Source organism: Mus caroli, unplaced genomic scaffold (assembly GCF_978045245.1).
Source record: "Mus caroli unplaced genomic scaffold, Mus_caroli_1 scaffold_2, whole genome shotgun sequence".
NCBI lineage: Eukaryota > Metazoa > Chordata > Mammalia > Rodentia > Muridae > Mus > Mus caroli.
In genome coordinates, this window is record NW_028227257.1 from 124462403 (window position 1) to 124485289 (window position 22887).

Here is a 22887-nt window from a genome sequence, read left to right on the forward strand (position 1 = left end):
GATCCTAGAAGATGTCTTACTCATCTAAGGATAGTAATTCATTTATTTATTTTATTTTTTCCTTTAATTGAAAATAGATTATTTTATCATATAGTATCTCCTGATTATAGTTTCCCCTCCCCTCTTTTTTCCCATTTCCTCCCTTGCACCCCTCTCCTCTATATCCATTCAATGTTTGTCCCTTATTGGAAAAGAATAGGCTTCCAATACAACCAAACATGCCATAATAAAATATAATAAGACGAAACAAAACCTATCATATTCATGTTGCACATGGCAACCCAACAGGAAGAAAAGCATCCCAAGGGCAGACACAAAAAGCAAGAGACCCAGTTGTTCTCACAGTCAAGAGTCTGATAAAAATTATAAGCTAATAGCTAGAATATATCAATAAAGGATCTGGGGAAGACCCTTGTAGCCCCTGTGCTTACTTCTTACTGGCCTAAGAAGAATATTAATCAAATGACTCCTAAGGATATTCTGTATATTCATATACCAGTGTCCTAGCCTGCCCTCATCAGAGAGGCTTCCTCTGATGGGCACAGATGCTGAGACTGGCAGCCAGACATTATGGTGAGAGAGAGTCTAAGTTAGAGATTCCTATTTTAAAACTTAGGGTCTCCAATGCAAGAGGAAAAATGCAAGAAATCCATAGTCAAGAATTAAGCTGCACCAGATCAAGTGACTTAACACTGGTAGGAAAGGGAATGAGCAGGAGTGGCCTCATGTGGTAGAAAGATTGTGAGAGTCAGAGCAGGTAGAAGACACCAGGAGAACAAGGCCCATTTGAATAAACTAAGCAAGGCTTATATGAGCTTTGAGATAGTAATTTATGTAACCAAGTACCAGCACCCTCGTGTTCATTTTGGTGAATAACCATGCACTATTAGACATATTCTAGAATCTATGAGGCTACAATAACATTTCAAACCAATGGATAAATAGAATAGGATATTTTAATAATAATGCCATTCAATAAATTTGTTACATTTGTTTTAGTTTGTGTGACTTCAGCAGTAGTTTTTTATGCTTGTTCAGATTCCCCCAACCATTCATTTTATTTTCTGTATAGCATATATAAACAAATAGAAAGGGAAAATGGTAATAAAGAAATTGTGGCAGTTACAGTTTGTTATTCCTATCAGCAACTAAAAGACACTTTGTCTCCAGCTTTTCCACATTTATACTTCCCTCGATCTTCCAGAAAGCTGAATGGCTTTGAAAAATCAAAGCATCCCTCTCTCCTATATATTCTGCAATGGTCAAAATAAACTTAAGCAGCAATAGGATCTTAGTCAAGTTCACCTGTCTGGACACTCAAGTCTCTGTGCTCACATCCCATCACTTTCCATGTAGTGGTCAGACAGCACACTTCAGTGACGGAGGCTAAACTTCATGTCCTCAACATTTAAAGAAGCAATTCAAAGCAGATAGTGAGCAGTTCAGCCAGCACCTATTTATGCTTGTCATTTCTTTTAAAACTGTAACACTAAAACCAGACCATTTTAAATGGTAGATAAAAGGCAGTGAAATTGATGAATGCCTTTTGGCAAGTACAGTAGAGTGTCCATGGGGCTTTGTACATTATTGACACCGTCAGTGATTTCGGTGATTGTGGCTACAGCTGGGATGTTATTATTACCATGTTGCTGTACTTCTGTTGGGAGGCTATTCCGTGGTCACAGCTGGAAGTGTTAGTGGCATTTGATGTTCATGACCTGCAGTAATTGTACCATTTTATAAGAGGAGTTCAAGAAATCCATAGTCAAGAATTAAGCTGTACCGGACCAAGTGACTTAAAGCTGGTAGGAAAGGGAATGAGCAGGAGTGGCCTCAGTCAGAATTCAATAGTTGCCACGAGAGACTGAGCAGGTCGTTATGAGGGTAATGTTATTGTACAATGGCACCAATCTGCACAGGAGTCTGGGGTTGCTGTGTTGGCACTGACACATTTCCTTCAAGGCAGTCTTTGGGTAGGGAATTTTGTATGCCTTTAAGGCCAAGTAAATTCTATTCCACAAATGCATTGTGTGATGAATAACCCTTTTACTTTCACTGAATTTGTTTTTCAGATTATAAAAGTAATACATGTTCATTATGTATAATGTGCACAGTACAACAAAGGATAGAAAATAAATTTAAAACCACATTTAAATGTCTTAGTGTACAGAGGTAACCAATTTTAATATTTCCCAGATAGATTTCTAAAATATAGACATACATATTTTGTGCTTATATGTAAAGAAAATTAAATTAATTCTGTATGTGTATTTTTTTTTACTTTTTAATTCTGCCTTCTTTTACATTTAAAAGTAGGTATTAAGCATTGGATTTTATTATAGATAAGTTTTGGTTATCTAATCTCAACATTGAAATATGGTAATTTTGTAAACCAGAAAATCTATATACTCTAATTTTTCTCTGAAAATCAAGCATTATTAATGGTGTTCGGCAATTACCAACATGAACTGCCTTGCCAGTATTTTGTTGGTGGTGGTTAGCTTTGCTCAATAAAATAAAACAAAGTTAAGGAAAAGATTGGAATTTTGTAGTGAGGAAAGTAAGCAATGTGGTTAATGTCACTTTTCATTTATGAATGGACAAGGATCCACAGAAATGGATGAAACACAAAGACCTTCTTCATCTCTGCACTGTATTCTATCTTGCGAGCATTCCAAATAATATGCCAAACAAGCATTTTGTCCCACAACCACTAAGGAAGAACAATGTGGTCCTCCTTGTCCCAGGATACTAGTTACCTTTTAAACACTGTAGTCTACTCTCCTACATAATTATGAACAATTAATTTTACCTAAGTTCTCACCATCACTAAGACTTTCTACAGCACATATAATCTGTCTCCTGGTTTATGGCAGTAACCCCTCTGTTATTCTTGCTGCTTATTTTTAAAGCATTCTTACAAAATCATCTTTTATTTTGACATATTCATGCATGTATTTTCACTTCTTATTATACTCCTCATTCACACTACTATCCCTAATGAAACTGTTCTCAAGAATTCTTCCTCGAACTGTGATGTTGTTTGTGAGTGTGTGACCTGTTGAGTGCAGTTAGGCTTGCTTATGTAAGCGTGGTTGTGAAATTGTGCACTTGACTCTGGGCAACTTAGTAGTCAATCCAGTGCTAAAGAAAAGAGACAACCATTCTCTGAGCCACCACTAAATTATCAATAATTCTTTAGCAAGGCATGGAATCTTATGAATTCTTCCTTCTTCCGTGATCAAATATGTATGGGCCCACTCTTGTGTAGATCTTGCAAGGATAATTACAGCTCAGTGAATCCATTAATGTCACATCTATGTCATGTCCAGAAAACATGGCTATGCAACTATCTCCCCTTTCTTAACTTATTCTATAATTTCTTCTGCTCCCTCTGCCCAGATGTTTCTTGAAACTTGGAAGATGTTATATAAAAGACCCACTTTGGGCTGAGTAGTCTACTATCCCTTATTCCTGGCATTCTCTACTTTAACCACTACCCATTTTTATTACAACCTTCGACAAAGGATGAGAGCAGCAGAGTACGTAGCTTGTTGAGCAGTCACCAATACAACCAGGAAGCAGTTAGTTACCCACCACACATGTTTAAGCCACCACTGTACCAATGTGTATATATTGTCAGGATGGTCATTTGTACAGTTCATAGAGTTAACAGCTGGTTAAGAGTGTTGATGACTTTTCTCACTCAGTAGACTGTGTAGAACAACTGGAACATATTTGATCCTGGTTTTGTTTATCTCCTGTTGGATATAATGTTTGTTATTTTTTCCATTGGCATAAGCTAAGCACACTACTGAATCTTTCCCAGCATCGTGTCCTTAGAGTTCACAACTGATCCTTGGAAGACATGACTATTACAAAGCTGAATTGGGAAATAAAAAGGACTTCACCCAGCTCAGGGATGGCTAGATATTTGGTCAGATATTATTGTGGCTATCTCTGTATAATAAATACATCCTGAAGAGATTTACAGTTGAATGGATAGACATGAAAGTTTCTGCCTGCTCTAAGGTGACTGAACTTCATCTAATCAGTTGAAAGCTTATACTAGGATGACCCTCCTTAACTTAGAGACCAGGAACATAATTCTGCATGTGGTTGGCCAGTAGCCTTTTCTAGCCTTAGCTTTTGGACTTAATCCTTTCTTCTTGGGTTTTCAGTTTTCTCGCTTAAGCTTGAAACCTCCACCAACCATTTCTGCTTACCGAAGATTTCAAACTTAAATATTGACCACAACATTTTGGTCTTTGGCTTGCCATCTGCAGATCTCATAATTTGTGAATTCGAATATTTGGTAGAGAAAATTTTCTTTAGAATAAATTTCCTTATATCTATCAACTCTTAGTTCTGTTTTTCTTATGGAAAATTTATCTGAGAGCAGAATAGTAAACAAAGGTTTGAAACTGAATAAACAAACAACATTTTTTACAAGAGAAAAAATGGAATAAGTATACATACTAATGAAAAAATAAATGGCTGACAAAAAATTGGTACATATATCTGATGAAATTTTATTCAATTATTGAGATAAATGAAATTAGAAAATAATATAGGAAAATCAATGAAACTGGAAAGCACTATATTAACTAAGGTAATTGAGGCTCCACAATAACATATGTTTGTTTACATAGATGGCTCCTATCTTATAATTGTTAGATATTTGTGTCTAGGTAGACATAAATGATGATAAAGGCAAGAACCTAAAACAGGAGAAAGGAGAAGAAGGAAAGGCTTTAAGAAAGGGAGAAAAGAAATGAAATAAAATACATAGTATGCTAAAGTGAAAGTAAGGTTTCATGGAGGTATCTTTGAGGAAATACCATAACTTTGTAGTTCAAACTTGATTTGCATATATTTTCCTTACCTAATTTTGCTATGTTGATATGGCAATTCTTATCTATTCTTTGAGTATTTCATGAAGAAGCTTGATTGTATTTTATTAAACATTTTTTATTTGCTAAAAATATAGTAAACTTTGTCTTCTATATTCTATTGGCATACTTGTTAATTTTTATATTTTGGTCAATGTATTTTTAGAACAATCTCCACTTAAACATAATGCTTATGCCTTTCAATAATTCAGATATAATATTCTAGTGATTTTATTTTATTTTATTTTATTTTATTTTATTTTATTTTATTTTATTTTATTTGGCTGAAGGGTCTACTGCATTGTTGCCCAGTGCTGTGCTATGTGACATCCACCTTCAGCTTTGTTAGTGGCTTTTGTATCTACATTCACAAAGGTGTCTATTATGGTACGGTATTATTTTATGCAGTGTCTTGCCTTTTACTCTAATCAGCATAATATTGTCCTCAGACATTAATTAGAAAAGGTCAGCAAATTGGCTTAGTGAGTTAACTTGTTTATCTGTAAAACTGAAGGTTCAACTACTGAAATCCACATGGTGGAGAGAAAGCATTTCTGCAGGTATTTTTCTGACCTCCAAACATGTCTTCATATGAATACATTAAGCATGCATGTGTGTGTGTGTCTGTGCAAATGTATGCACGTGTACACACACACACACATACACACCAACTAAATAAGAGATAGGTAGATAGATCAGTACATTGATATACTATAATAAATTTAAAATAGTGATTCTTAAATTTATTTTGCAAAATATTCAAAAGTTTTACTGTTAGCTATTTTTTAATTTGGGTAAATTTATAATGTAAGCTGTTCAGCCACAAACTATTATTTGTAGACTCAGAATGCAGTATCATATCTTATTGAAAATTTCTCCTTATAGAACTTTGACCATCACTACATTTTATTTTATTTTTATATTATTCTTATATTATTCTATTTTACATAGTATAATATCATTTGTTTATGTAACTTGCTTAGTGACAGTTTTTCTTTTTTTTTTTAATATTTTTTATTACATATTTTCCTCAATTACATTTCCAATGCTATCCCAAAAGTCCCCCATAGCGCCCCCCACTTCCCTACCCACCCATTCCCATTCTTTTGGCCCTGGCATTCCCCTATGTTGGGGCATATAAAGTTTGCAAGTCCAATGGGCCTCTCTTTCCAGTGATGGCCGAATAGGCCATCTTTCGATACATATATATATCATACATACATATAATATCATTTGTTTATGTAACTTGCTTAGTGACAGTTTTTCTTATTATGCTCACAAAATATTTATTTTCCAGTTTTTGGTGTGGTAACCAAGTTATAATATTTTGGACTTAGATTTCTTTGTTCTATATTTTAATCAAGATAAAGGTAGTTTAAGGTGATTTTTTATGTTTATCTAAGTTCCCTCATCTTTTTATTTTTGCTTATATATATAGGCTTGCATGCTTTTGTATATATGTGCTCAAGTTTGTGTGAGTACGTTATATGTGAGGCTAGAGGTTTATATTAAATGCCTCCCTACATCATTCTCTTTTATTGAGACAGAGTCCTCCACTTTATGCAGAGTTTGTGAAATCAGCTAGTCCAGGGGCCCTCTTGTCCCAGGCATCTCCTATCACCTTCTCCCAAATGTTGAGATTAGTGTCTGCGGCTATATACCCTCAGCTTTTGAGAACTCCTGGGTATCCAAACCCTGGTCCTAACACTTGCACAGCAATCGTTTTATCCCCAGAGACATTCACCTTTCCAGTCTAACCTAACCTTTACTTTTTTTTCTTATATTAAATTAAGTTTCTCCTTTTATTGTAATTTATTAAGGTAAAACATTAATGATTTGAGATCATTTTTAATGCATCTGCATCTATACATTTCTTTTTCTTTAATGCTATCTTTTCACTTCCATGGGACCAAGAGTTGTTCTTCCTATGGGCTTGTAAATCCCTTCAGCTCTCTCAGTCCTTCCCTTACTTCCTCCTTGGGCTCCCCATGCTTAGTCCAATGGTTGTTTGCAAGCATCTGCATCTGTATTGGTCAGGTTCTGGCCACAAAATTAACCAACCAGACCCCCACCCCCCACCGCCCGGATCTCCCATGGAGTAAACCACCAAACAAAGAGTACATATGGAGGGGACCCATGGCTCTGGCTGCTTATGTAACAGAAGATGACCTTATCTGGCATCATTGGATGGGAAGGCTCTTGGTCCTGTAGAGACTAGATGCCTCAATGTAGGAGAATGGTAGGGCAGTGTGGTGGGAGTGGGTGGGTGGGTAGGGGAGCTCCCTCATAGAAGCATGGGTGAGGGGTATGGGGGAGGGGGTTTACAGAGGGGAAATCAGGAAGGGGGTAACATTTTAAATGTAAGTATACAAAATAATAAATAAAATGCAAGAACCATATTTTTGAAGGAATAATGGGATTCATTATATGACTTTTTACATACATACATTCTTTCTCTCAAGAATGTTATGTTAAGTGTGTACATGTGAAATTCAAATCCATAGAATTAAAATGTGTAAAAGGGGTTTCTTGATAACATGTTATCATTTTGAGCCATGAAAGCACACTAATCAATATTTGCTTCCAATGTTTCCTGCTGTGAAAAATCATGAGAGAAAACTTCTTTGAGACAGACATTTGCTGGATCTTTAAGAACCAAATATTCAAACAAATCTTCAGCAGATATGCTCACAAAACGATAAAGGAGCATTGCATCTTAAAAAAAATGAGTCTACAGCATAGGAATTCTGAATTTCTCTCTCTTGTTTCTGAGATGCAGATCTTCTAGGAGTTACACTGTGTATTATTCAATGTGCTCTCATGTCTAAACTCTCTTATCTTCATGTGTTCCCCTTACAGTGTTTGTGCGTGTCATTCAAAGATAAGTGTGCTCTAACTTTTTAAGTCTGCATCTTGGTTTATAGCCTCTGGTAAAAAGCACAGAAGGTGCAGAGAGACTATAGCTGGCCATAGTTTAATTATTTTTCATATGATATTTCTCTTCAGTATTCTTTTCATGCAATGTTCAGTGTGTGTGTGTGTCTGTTAGTATCTATGCTAACACACTCGTGTGAATATTTTCACTAAACTTCTTTTTATCTTTACTTTTATGAATTCATTGTGGATCTACCAGGCTGTCCGAGATGTCTTTTTGTTTTATAGATAATTATCAGGAAATGATAAAATAGAGAACAAATCAAGAATGCCTCCAGATTTTCAGAGGCTCATCTAAAAAAGGATTTCTCTTCTGAAAATGAGTGAAGGTATGCAGTTACTTCCTCTCCTATATCCACTATGAACCTGGTCAACCTTAAATCCACACAGAGCTTAAGTATAAAGGCTCAGAATCTCCATTCATTTAGTATTTTAGCTACACAGCTTTGTCAAAGGGCCTCAAAGTACATTTATGATGATCTTAGGGATATCTAAAAATCCTAAAGATTCTGACATTGTTTTTTCTTTCTTTCAGGAAGTAATGAAATGAAGAGACTTTGTGCAGCCTGGGAGTTGCATACAGAAGGGAGGAAGGTTTAATCACTCTGCCACAGAGGAAAGGACAAGTTTACCTGAACTCTTCTTCTCTCAAGTGGCTACAGGGGCTCACAACATAGATTACAGAATAAGAACATAGCTTTGAAAATTATTGCAAAGGTTTGTACAAATCCCACGGCGAATGGTGTGTCTCAACCACTATTACTTTCACACCTTTAGGATAAAAGGTATTTCTACTCTTTCATTGGAAAGTAAGACAGAACTTAGCCGTATTTAGATAACATCAATGTTTAAAATGCATTCTGAGTTAACTTTCTGCTATGATTTGTTATTCACAACTCCTTTATTTGCTATTACTCTCTGGGGGTTTTAACTTTCATTTTATTTTGAGGAACTTTCGAGTTTTAAAGAAGGCATACTAAAGCATTTACTCAGCCTAATACAATCAATCGAGATATTTTTGTATATTTCAGACTTTTATCTTAAATTAAACTTTTAATAATGGTTTATCTATATATGTAATATTTTCTATGAGGCCAGAGAGGTGGGTCAGAGTGTAAGAATAGTTGCTCTGGAAACATGAAGCCCCGAGTTTGAATCTACAGCTGTCACATAAAACATTGACCATAATTTAGCTGCATTTGCTTGTATTCTCACAGTTGGAAAGGAGACAGGAGGGTCCCAAGAGCTTTCTGACCCAGCCTGGCTAAAACTGGAAGGAAGACAACTAGGTGATGTGGGTAGAGGGAGGAACAGTAAATATATTGCTCTGACCTTTGCAAGGTCATACACAAGTACACAATGATGGGTTTACATTCACTCACATATATGTACCTCTGAGCATATATCCACACACAGAGAGACACATGAACACACATACATAAATAAAAATGCTCTCATAGCTTCATATTAGTACCTTTGCAAGATACATTTATTTCCCCACACTAATGTATACTTTGTTTGTTTGTTACTTGGCTTTTGTTTCATTTTGTTTTTGAGACACAGCCTTACCTGATATAGCTGTCTCTTGTGAGACTAGGCCTGGGCCTAGCAAACACAGAAGTGGATGCTCACAGCCAGCTATTGGATGGATCACAGGGTCCCCAATGGAGGAGCTAGAGAAAGTACCCAAGGAGCTAAAGGGATCTGCAACCCTGTAGGTGCAGCAACATTATGAACTAACCAGTACCCCGGAGCTCTTGAATCTAGCTTCGTATGTATCAAAAGATGGCCTAGTTGGCCATCACTGGAAAGAGAGGCCCATTGGACATGCAAACTTTATATGCCCCAGTACAGGAGAACACCATGGCCAAAAAAATGGGAATGGGTGGGAAGGGAAGTGGGAGGGAGGGTATGAGGGACTTTTGGGATAGCATTGGAAATGTAATTGAGGAAAATACGTAATAAAAAAAATCTATGATCATAAAAAAAAAGATTAGCTTAAACTTTCCTTGAATTTGTGATTCTTCTTTAGACTCCAGAGCCTTTCACTGTTGGAATTACAGGCATGTGCTGACATTCTGGTCTCATTCTTACTCCTGGAAACCCATCTTTGTGAAAATACAGAGACATTTACTTTTAGTTGTACATATTTATATCAAATGTATAGTTTTTAACTTTTAATTATCACTTCATACATATATATATAACTGTGTATATATAAAACTTCATTTATTTATAACTGTATATATATAACTGTATATATGTATGTAGATAGATAGATAGATAGATAGATAGATAGATAGATAGATAGATAGATAGATAGATAGAAAGATAGCTATGTGGATATGCCATTCCTCTTTATTTTTGAAGACTTGTTTTCTTTGTGAAGATTCTTACTTTACCCCCATCTCTGTTGTGTAACCTCTCTTTGCCCATCTCCCCCACACAGCAATGAAGGACAGTAGCCCTCGCAGATTGTGCAAGTGAAATAATTCATGATCTAAGTGAAACATACTGCAGGTGTTAGTACACATGCAAATTTTGACAACCAGGGGTGCTGTGGTGGAGACAGAAGATATGCTGGTATAGTAGTCTCAAGCATACAGTGAATGTACTATTAAATGTGACAAATACTCATGGGCCCTATCATAAACTATTTATTAAAAGAGTTAACTATTTACTGTTACTGCTACTAATGAAAGTTATGCAGAGATACCTCGTCTCCAGGCTACTTGGGTCTCAGAAACCTGACTGGAGATGTGGGGAAATTACAGAAGAAAAGACATATTGGCACATGGACAGGAAATGTTGGGTCATGTGGGTTGTTCCCACTCTGAAGGTTTGGCACTAAGGAGCAACACCAAGAACCTCATGAATTTAATTATGTAGGGCAAGGGGTTGAGAGTGGTAGTGATGGTGGGGAATTGGCTAAACTCCAAAGAAGATCTCTGTAAGAGATCCCTGTAGGAGAACAGCTCTTCAGCCATAAACATCTGGCAGGAGGAAGTTGCATGTGAAAGTTTTTGCACACTGATTAGTAATTCTTAAACACCCATGCTTGGACCAGAGGAAGGCTTTACCATTCTGAGTCTGACACCAGGAAGGCTTTGCTACCCTCATACTTCTGACACAGCTGTGCTCCTGTCAACAGAACACATTTACTCAGAACTCCGTCTACTCTTTGTAAAAATTTTTTTTAAATTATAGCATAATTATATCGTTTTCTGCCTCCCCTTTCTTCCTCCCAAGCAGTTTTAAGTATTCCCTTAGTCTTTGTGTGTGTGTGTGTGTGTGTGTGTGTGTGTTTCTTAAACACATAAATACAACCAGTTTGGTCTATGTAATATTATTTGTATGCACATACATGTTTTTAGCGTTGGGAATTTGCTATTGTATAACCAACTGGCACAGTCTTGAGTGGGGAACAATATCCCACTCTCAGCATTCCTTAGCTGCTTATGATCCTTTGCCTAAGATTGGGACCCTGAGCTTTCATGCAGCTCTGTCTTTAAAGGCTGAGGCTCACAACCAAAACTTCATCTACTTTGACACATTCATTCAAGGCTCCCTCAGCTCCCCCAACTTAGTTCTGTATATATGATAACATTTTTGGGGAAAAAAAATACAGAACTGATTTTCTTTGATCCTCTTCTGCCTGGGGCTGGCAAGGATTTGTCTAGCGAGAACTGAAGAAAAAGTGCTGAAGTTGTTTCTCCTCACAGTAGGTGAGAGCACATTACCCAAGGACTTGCAGTTTAATTACATTACTGTCAGTCAGCATAATCCGGTAGTTTCCTGTTTGAAAATTCAGGTAAGGACTGGCAAAATGGCTCAGCAATTAAGAGCACTCCCTGTGAACACGATCTGGAATGAGACGGAGGAAAAAGACCCTGAATTTGAATTGTGACCTCAGCAAAAGCTATGGACATGCCTTCAGTTCTTCAGATTACAACTGGCCAGTATGTGGAATAGGCATTTGTGAAGTGTGAGAATGAGTTGCACTTTCAGGATGCAGCAGGTTTGTTGCTTTCCTCTCTGCATTTCAGTAAAAGTCCCATCTTCACTTCGAGACAGGTGCTTCCTGGGCATCATACTGAAATTTCATTACAGCAGAGCTCTTATGTAAAGAAAACTAAAATTGTATTACCATCCATTTTCTTTTTTATTATTATTTTATTTATTTACATTCCAGTCATGACAGCCCCTCTTGGTCCCCCTCCCACAGTTCTGCATCCCATTCCTCCTTCTTCTTGCTCCCGAGAGGGTGCTCCCCCTAGACCTCTCCCTCCCTGAGGCCTCAAGTCTCCCAGGATTAAGCTCATCTTCTTCCACTGAGGTCTGACCAGGCATACTTCTGCTATGTTTGTGCCAGGGGCCTCGGAACTACCTTTGTATGCTCCTGGTTGGTGACTCAGTCTCTGGGAGCTCCATGAGGTCTGGGTTATTTGAGACTGCTGGTTTTCCTATGGGGTCAGTCTCCTCTTCACCTTCTTCAATTCTTTCCCTTATCTAACCATAGGGGCCCCTGACTTCAAACCAACGGCTAGTTTTAAGAATCTGCTTCCATCTCAGTAAGCTGGTAGTAGGGCCTCTCAGAGGACAGCCATGACTGGCTTCTGTCTGTAAGCACATCATGACATCAGTGATAGTGTCCAACCTTGGTGACCCCCATAAGATGGATCCCAAGTTGGGCTAGTCACTGGACCTTTCCTTCAGACTCTTCTCTACTTTTCCCCTGCGGTTCTTTTAGACAGGAACAGTTCTGGGTCAGAAATGTTGTCTGTGGGTTGGTAATGTTGTTCCTCCTCTTGAGGCCCAGTCTATATACTGGAGGTGGACTCTTTGAGTTTCCCTTTCCTTAATGTTGGGCATTTTGGCTAAGGTCACCCTCCACTGAGTCCTTAGAGTCTCTCACCTCCTGGGTCTTTGGTACTTTCTAGAGCCAACCCCCAAGCTGCTTATCTCCATTCCCCTGGCCCTCTGGGCTTCTTTTCTGTGGCCTCTTCCATACCTCATTGTGTTGCCCCTTTTCCCTTCCCCTCATCTCTCCCATGTAGGTCCCTCCCTCCTTCTGCCTTCCAAGCTTGTTTCCCTCCCCTTCTAAGTGGAATTGAAACATCCTCACTTGGATCTTCTGCTTGTTACACTTCTTATGATCTGTGCATTATATCCTAGGTAGTCTGTACTTTTTGGTTAATATTCACTAATAAGTGAGTACATACGATGCATGACTTTTGTGGTCAAATGGAGGGAAAAATATCATGTTTCCATATTAAAACATTTAAATAAGTTTAGATTGAAAAAGGGCAGACATTTTTAAACGAATCTTCATACCTGAAAATTATCAGAAAAAGTAATTGTTTTAAATTGTAATACAATGAATAGGAAAATAAACTTCTTTTGTAGGAGTTTTGACCATGTTTGACAAATCTATATCGTATTGAGAAAGGCACAAAGTGAAGAAAGCTTAAGTTTCTCAAGTAAATCCCCTCATCCTTTCCCGTTGCAAAATCCGTATCTGGCACATGGCTTCCTAAAGAAGTCAGATTTCAATGTTGCTTAGCCATGTGACTGGTTCAGCTGTCACCAATGAGGTTTGAACAGATCTCAGTGTTCCTCTGCCTCTCCCTAAAGTCTGTATTGTACCCAGTGATACCTCCCTGTATTTGACACCTGTATTTTAGCTACACCTGCTAAAATGCCAGCAATTGAGTCTTTATCTAGCAGAGTAACGTGATTCTGAATATTCATAAGGAAGACATGCCTATTCTAAATCAGCTTATCCATGTTGAAATAGTTGTATAAGGAAAGAATAAACAATCCTTCTTCTTTGCTAAAACTTTGTTGTTCATATTATCTTTATTATGATATATATATATGTGTGTGTGTGTGTGTGTGTGTGTGTATAAACCTTTGGACATATTTGAGATAGGGTCTCTTGTTCAGTGCTGTATATCACACCTTGCAGGTCAGGGAGCTTCTGAGGATTCTCCTGTCTCCAACTCCAATCTTGCTGTGGCAGAGCTGGGATTAGATGTGTGCAGTTCCATACCAGGGTGGTATGGGTCTTGGGTATTGTACTCAGGCCACTATGTTTAAAGCAGCCTTATTTGTGATAGCCAGAAATTGGAAATAACCTAGACATCCCACGACAGAAGAATGAATACAGAAAAAGTGGTTCATTTACACAATGGAATATTACTCAGCTATTAAGAATGAGGACTTTCTGAGTTTTGTAGGCAAATGGAAGGAACTAGAAAAATATCATCCTGAGTGAGATAATTCAGACACAAATGGATATTCATGGTATGTACTCATTAATAAGTTGATATGAGCCCCCCCCAAAAAAGTACAGAATACCCAAGATACAGTCCACCGAACTCGAAAAGGTCAACAAGCCAAAGGGCCCAAGTGAGGACGCCTTAGTCCCACTTCGGAGAGAGAAGAAAGCTATCACAAGTCGGGAGGGAGTGAGGGACCTAGGAGGGAAGGTGGATGTAGAATGAGTGGTGGGGAAGAGGAGAACCTGATCTGGTATTGGATTAGGGAAAAGGACTAAAGCCCTGATGGCCAGCAAAAAAATGGAAACAGGCACCCTCAGGAAATAGGAGGTTGGGGGACCCTCCAGAATGCACCAGAGACCTGGGAGTTAGAAAATCTCAGGGCTCAATAGGAGGGACCTTAGATGAAATGTCAGAAAATAGAGAGAGGAGACTTATAAAGCCCACCTCCAGCAGGAAGATAGGGCATCAAGTGAGGGATGGGGTTGCCATCCCACAGTCGCAACTCTGACTCATAATTGTTCCTGTCTGAAAGAATTACAGGGATGGAAATGGAGAGGAGCCTGAGGAAAAGAAGGTCCAGCAACAGGCCCAAAGAGGGATCCAGCTCAAGGGGAGGTCCCAAGGCCTGATAGTATTACTGAGGCTATGGAGGACCCACAAAAAGAGATACTGTGCACCTTCTTAGAATTGGGAACAAAACACCCAGGGAAGGAGTTACAGAGACAAAGTTCGTAGCTGTGATGAAAGGATGGACCATTTAGAGACTGCTGAATCCAGGGATCCGTCCCATAATCAGCTTCTAAACGCTGACACCATTCAATACACTAGCAAGATTTTGCTGAAAGGACCCAAATATAGCTGTCTCTTGTGAGACGATGCCGGGGCCTAGCAAACACAGGAGTGGATGTTCACAGTCAGCTATTGGATGTATCACAGGGCTCCCAATGGAGAAGCTAGAGAAAGTACCCAAGGAGCTAAAGGGATCTGCAACCCTATTGTTGGAACAACATGATGTACTAACCAGAACCCCGGAGCTCTTGTCTCTAGCTGGATATGTATCGAAAGATGGCCTAGTCGGCCATCATTGGAAAGAGAGGCCCATTGGACTTGCAAACTTTATATGCCCCAATATAGGGGAATGCCAGGGCCAAAAGAATGGGAATGGGTGGGTAGGGAAGTGGGGGGCGCTATGGGGGACTTTTGGGATAGCATTGGAAATGTAATTGAGGAAAATATGTAATAAAAATATTAAAAATCAAAAAAAAAAAAGAGATCTATCATGACTGTCCTCCAAAAGACCCAACAAACAGTTGATAGAATCAGATACAGATATTGCACTGATTCAATGGACAGAAGCTGCTGACCTCTGTTGTTGATAGAGAAGGCTGAGAGAAGCTGAGGAGAAGGGCAATCCTGTAGGAGGGCCAGCAGTCTCAATTAATCTGGACCCCCAAGATCTTTCAAACACTGGACCACCAAGCAAACATACACCAGCTGATAGGAGGCCCCCAACACACATACAGTAGAGGACTGCCAGGTCTGTGTTCATTCAGAGATGATGCACCTAACCCTCAAGAGACTGAAGGCCCCAGGGAGTTTAGAGGTAAGGTAGGGTGGGGGGTGGGGACATCCAAGTAGAGACAGGGTAGGGAGGAGGTATGGGATGTGGAATGGTAGAAGGATGGACTGGGGAGGGGGGAATAAAATATGGAGTGTAAAAAAATAAATTAATTTTAAATATTTCTCCTAGAAATACATTTCTTCTGAAAATTCCTTTTTTTAAAGAATATAATTTTCCCAATATTCCCAGAATGAAGAAATAACCTTTTGTTATATTCTGTTCCATTTCAAACTTAGTTTGGCTTAAGGGTTAGCTTTCATTGATTTTCTTTTACTTCAAAAAGCCAATGTTTTTGTTTTATTGATTATTTGTATTTTCTGTCTCCATTCTTCAATGTCTGCTCTGACCATTCTTTTAGACTCAAAATAGATTCTTCACTCACACAGTGTATTCTGGCCACTGTTTCCCTCCTTCTGTTACTTGTAGCTCTCCCTCTCTTCTCCCCCAGATCTACTCTCCCTCCCCCACTTCCCTTCAGAAAAGAGCGAGCATCCAAGAGACACCAACCAAACATACACAAAAAAAACCAAGATATAATAAGACAAGGCAAATTTCTCATTTTGAGGCTGGACAAGACAGCTCATAGGATAAAAATAGTCCCAAGAGCAGGCAAAAGAATCAGAGACACATCCATTCCCACTATTATGAATCCTACAAAGACACCAAGCTAACAGCCTTAATATATGTGTAGAGTAACTGAGGCAGCCTCTTGTAGGCCTCCTGCATGCTGTTTAAGTCTCTGAGATCCCTATGTGCCCTGCTTAGTTGATTTAGTGAGCCATGTCCTCCTGGTGTCCTCCATTCCCTCTGACTCATACAAGCCTTCCTCCCCTTCTGATTGATTTCTTGAGATTGGAGGAAAGGGCCCAGTAGAGAACTCCAATCTGGACTCTCCCCATAATGTCTGACTGTTGGAAGAACACACAGGGAACGACACTACATACTCATCACTGGAAAAATTCCACCAAGATGGCATTTCAGTTCTTAGCAGCACTTCGTGAAGCACAAGTGTACTAACTTTTGTAAAAACAAAACAAAACAAAACAAAACAAAACAAAAAAACAAATGAACAAACAAACCACTACTACAACTTAAATCACATATTGACTTTCGCACACTGATAGTTGAAGAATTCAAGACCCTGCTCTCTCCAATGGACAGATCATCCATATAAAAAGTGAGCAGAGAAATGCTGAAGCTAACTGACATTATATATCAAATGATTCTAATAGATACCTACAGAACATTCCACCAAAATTCAAAGACTATGCTCTGACCATTTTAATTGCTTTCTGTGGAATGATTTGGGGCTTTGCTTTTTCTTATTTTTCTAAGACCCTGAGTTCCACCCTTGGATTATTTAAGATCTCTGAGTTTAACAGGAGAAGTCACCCTTGGATTATTTAAGATCTCTGAGTTTAACAGGAGAAATATATTTTTCTACTCTAACTTCCTTCTCTGAATTTCAAGAGTTCAAATAAGTTGCATTTTCATTTGATTCAATTGTAGAAATGTAAAAACTTCCTCCCTGATTTCTTCAAAGAATGGTATAGCATTCAAGACTCTATTGTTCAATTGGCAAATATTTGTTTAATTTTGCATTTTCTTTTGCTGTTGATTGCTATTTTTATTCCATTACTATTTGACAAGGTACACAAAAGTATTTTAATTATCTTATGATTGTTAATATTTGCTTTCTGGTTTAAGGTGTGAATGATTTTAGAAAATGTACCATCGACCACAGATGTACCTATATATGTACATATATATTTATGTATATATAATCTTATCTTTCATATCTATTAATGGGTTATATTTTAGCTTATTGTCATGTCTCTTTGCTTTGATTATATGGTAAAATTTAACTATGAAGTTACTGTTGAGTTATTTAACTCAATCATCTATTTGTTCATTAGAAAAAGTTAATGATGTCATTCACTCCAATTATTTCCGTACCTTGATGTTCTGCTTATCTGGTGGAGTTATTTAAGGAAATTCAGAGCCCTACTTTGGTGTATATTTCTATGTATTTATGTATCTATGTATCTATATCTCCATCTACACACACACACACACACATTCTCACACACACACACACAAGATATAATAAGACAAGGCAAAATCTGTCATATTGAGGCTGAACAATGCAACCCAATAGGAGAAAAATATTCTAAAGAGCTAGGCAAAAGAGACAATTCATCTGTCTCCACTATTAGGAGTTATACAAAGATACCAAGCTAACATCCTTAACAAAGATTTTTTAGGAACTGATGCAGCCCCTTATAGGTCCATGCTTCAGTCTCTGAGATTCCATATAAGGCTTGCTTAGTTAATTCAGAGATCTTTGCTCTGGTGTCCACCATCCACTCTGACTTCAACAATCCTTCCTCCCTTTCTTCAGTGCAGTTCAATATTTATCTATCTATCTATCTATCTATCTATCTATCTATCTATCTATCTATCTATCTATCTATCTATCTATCTATTGATATCTATATCTATGTCTATGCCTATGTATATATACTTTCATATATCATCTCTTTATCATCGCTATCTAATCTACATCTGTATCTATTTCTATATTTAACTATCTAACATCTATATATCTAATCTAATTACTCTACTTCTATATCTTTATTCATAGATAGATAGATAGATGGATAGATAGATATACAGAGACAGGCTATGGAGTTTGGGTTCAATCTACCACAGCCTGAGGAGATCAAATGGCCATAGGTAGGTAATCCTGAGAGGCAGACCACACTGAAACTATAAAACATTCTGGTGAGAGGGACTGGGTTTACATAAAAAAGGTAACTATGGGATGTAGCCATGAACTTGGATAACTATATCTATATCAATATTGATACCATCTCTCTGTCTATCTTTTAAGGTGGCCATGTATTTTTTCCTTTCACTTTGTTTATATGGTGGATCATATTGATGGATTTTCTTATAGTGAACCATTCCTGCATCCCTGGGGTGAAGCCTATTTGATCATGGTGGATGATATTTTTGATGTGTTCTTGGAATCAGTTTGCAAGTATTCTATTGAGTATTTTTGCATCAGTGTTCATATTAGAAATTGGTCTGAAATTATTTTTCTTTTTTGAGGCTTTGTGTAGTTTAAGTTTCATGTTGATTGTGGCCTTATAGAATGAGTTTGGTAGTATTCCTTCTGTTCCTGTTTTGTGAGCAACTTTGAGGAGTATTGGTAATAGATCTTCTTTAAAAGTCTGGTAGAATTCTGTACTAAAACCATCTAGTCCTGAGATATCATTGTTGGGAGACTTTCAATTACTGTTTCGATCTCCTTGGGGTTTATAGTGCTGTTCAAATAGTTTGCGTGATCTTGATTTAACTTTGCTAAGTTACCACTTTCTGTCTAGAAAATCATCTATTTCCTTAATATTTTCCAATTTTGTTGAGTACAGGATTTTATAGTAAGATCTAATGATTCTTTGGACTTCCTCATTTTCTGTTATGCCTCCCTTTTCATTTCTGATTTTGTTTATTTTGATATTGTCTGTCTATGTTTTAATTAGATTGACTAGGAGTTTGTCTATATCATTGATTTTCTCAAAGATCAAGCTTTTGGTTTTGTTGATTTTTTATATTGTTTTCTTTGTTTCTAATTGTTTAATTTCAGCCATGATTTTGACTATTTCGTGCCTTCCAATTCTCTTGATGTATTTGCTTCTTTTCTTTTAGGGCTTTTATATATACTTTTAGATTGCTGATATGAGAACTTTCTAATGTCTTTATGGTGGCCCTTAATCCTGTGAACTTTCCTCTTAGCACTACTTTCTTCATCCCAGAAATTTAGATATATGTGCTTTCATTTTTATTGAATTCTACAAAGTCTTTAATTTATTTTTTTATTTCTTAACTGACACAGAGATCATTGACTAGTGACCTATTCAATGTCCACTAGTATGTAGGCTTTCTGGTGTTTCTGTTGTTGTTGGAAGTCCTGCTTTAATAAATGGTGGTCTGATAACATTCAAGGTATTATTCCAATTTTCTTGTATCTTTTCAGACTTGCTTTATAACCAACTATATCATCAATTTGGAAGAAGGACCCATGAGGTGCTAAGAATAAGGCATATTCTTCTGTGTTTTGATGAAGTATTCTTTTGATGTCTGTTAGGTCCGTTTGATGTATGACATTGGTTAGTTTCATTATTTTCTATTTAGGTTTCATCTGGATGACCTGTGGATTGATGAAAGTGGGGTGTTGATGTCTCCTACTGTTAATGTGTGGGCTTCAATGTGTAAGCAATTTTTTCGTTGTTGTTGTTTTGGTTTTTGTTGTCATTGTTTTTGTTTCTTTATTGTTGAGGAATGTTTCTTGTTTTCAGCAGAGTAATAATTCTGCATTTATATACATTCTGTTAGCCTGTGTCTTTTTTTTGTGTGTGTGTGTGTGGGGGAACTGAGTCAATTGATGTTGAGAAATACTAATGATTGCTAATTCCTGATGGGAATTATTTTGATGTTGGTGATGTGTGTCTGTGTGTGTGTGTGTGTGTGTGTGTGTGTGTGTGTGTGTGTGCACGCATGCGCACTTCCCTTGGTTCTTGCTCCTATTACATTACTTATTTTCTATGTTTTCTTGGATATAGTTTCCTTCTAGTATTTCCTGTACAACTGGATTTGTAGATAGATATTTTTTTAAATTTGGATTTTCTTATAGCCTCTGTTGAGAAGTTGGATTGTAGTTCTGATAGGTCCTCCTTTGTATGTTACCTGGCCTTTTTCCCCTTGTTGCTTTTAATATTCTTTCTTTGTTCTGTAGATTTTGTGTTCCGATTATTATGTGGCAGGAGATTTTTATTTTTTTCCTAGTCCAGTTTAATTGGTGTTCTATAAGTTTCTGTATATTTATAGACCTTTGTTTCTTTAAGTTAGGGACATTTTCTTACATGATTTTATTGAAAATATTTTGTAGACTTTGGTGCTGGGACTCTTCACATTCTTTTATTCCTATTATTCTTAGATTAGGTCTTTTCATGACATCTCAGATTTCCTGGATGTTTTGTGTCATGAATTTTCGAGATGAAACATTTTCTTTGACTAGAGTATCAATTATCTTATACACCTGAGATTCACTCTTCTATCTCTTGTTTTCTGTTGGTGATGCTTGCACCTGTTCCTGTTCTCTTTCTTAGGTTTTCCCTCTCCAGAATTTTCTTAACTCATGTTTTCTTTATTGCTTTTATTTCCATTTCCGTGTCTTGAACACTTTTACTTGTTTTCTTCACCTCTTTAATTGCATTTTTCTGCATTTCTTCAAGGGATTTGTTTCCTTTTTAAAGGTTTTTATCTGCTTAATAGGGTTGGATTTATGGTCATATTATTTTATGTTTAAATTGTGTTAGGATATTGTGTTAGGGCTTGCTCTGGTAGGCTAGTTATGCTCTGCATGTGTCATATTGCCCTGACTTTTGTAAATTGTGTTCTCCCAAGGGTCTTTAGCCATTGGATAGCGTTAGTCCTTGGATGTTCCTGTTGTAGTAGATCCTGGGAGAGGACTGAACCTTGATGAGCCTGATATGGCAGACCTCCGGGGGGTATCCTTAGATGATATGGTTTCTATTCACCAAGTCTGATGTAGGTGGACTGAGTTGTGGGAAAACAGAGGTCTGCCAGGGAATCTGTGAGTGCCACAGAAGACACAGGCGGTAAAGATGGGCACAGGAAGGCGATCCAATCTGTATGATTAGGGATCAGCATGTCTGATGAAGGCAGGTGGATAAATGGTAGGACAATGGAAACATTCTTTATTAGATTTATGTATGGCAACCCATGGTTACTTTTTCTTTTCCTTCCTTCCTTCCTTCCTTCCTTCCTTCCTTCCTTCCTTCCTTCCTTCCTTCCTCCCTTCCTTCCTTCTTTTCTCTCTCTCTCTCTTTCTCTCTCTCTCTTTGTATATTGACTACCATATTTCCACTTTTAATCTGTGTGTCTTTATTATTAACTGCTCTCTTCCATTCATTTTCTCACAGATACTTACCTATACCTACACAAACATACATGGAAACATGTATGCATGTGCATATATAAACACACACACACACACACACACACACATATATATATATATATATATATATATATATACATACATGTATATACACACCCACATATATATTTATTTATTAAGTATAGAAAACTAGAAAATTTACAATAAAGTAGAGAGAAGGGACAAAAAATTGTCCCTTAGAATCTGAAGCCACTTCATTCTCTCTCCTTTAAAACTAGAGTTAGCCAATGTAGGCTGAAGAAGGAGTATATAGGAATCAAAGTTGCATTTTTTTTTCATTGGCCAGGCTGTATTAGGAAAAGTCAGATGTCACATATCCACAGTGGCATCTTTCCTGCTTTCTCTGGTATACCAGAAGCCAATTATGGCGAAGTCTAACTAAGTAGGTAGTTGTGTACACAGGTCCTCTCACATTCCCAAGACTGCTGTAAAACTGGAGTGGTGTATGTTTCAATTACAGAATCTCCCCTAAGTGCATTGAGGTAAGGAGAAGTACACATGGCCTCAAGATCTGTTTAGATGAACTAGGGTTTCCAAGCTTGCTAAATAATAAACACCTTGCTTTAAGGAGGAAGCCAAAATAATTAAGTGCTCCCCTACATTTCAGTTCTCAGTCTTGCTGTAAAGTCATCAATTAGCAACCTTTGGCACCAAAGATAGAGGGACCTACTGACCTCAAACTTAGGGGTACACGAATCAGCAGTTACCCTCCGGTGATGAGCTCAGCTTCTAGTAATCCTTCTCTCCAGTAATGGCAACTTCCCATAGTAACTTTTTACCATGTGAACCCAATCTTTGACAATAGAATACGTTACAGTTTCAGTATTGCTTGGCTTCAGGATTGCATTTCTGTGGCTGTTTGCTGTCGTGGGGCTGTGGTAGGTTGAAAGCACATACCCTGACCTACCTCTATTTGTGATTCTAGTTCTTAGAGCTAATTTATTCAATATGAATATTTTCCCTGCACATCATTAGTCTCAACAAACACTAATTTGTATGATTTGTGTTTTCTTTTCACAGGTTTCTAATTATTTCAGGTATATTTATAAAACCAAAATAGTAGTAGTTTTTTGTCTTTGTATTGTGAAACAAATGTTGTAATGTCAAACT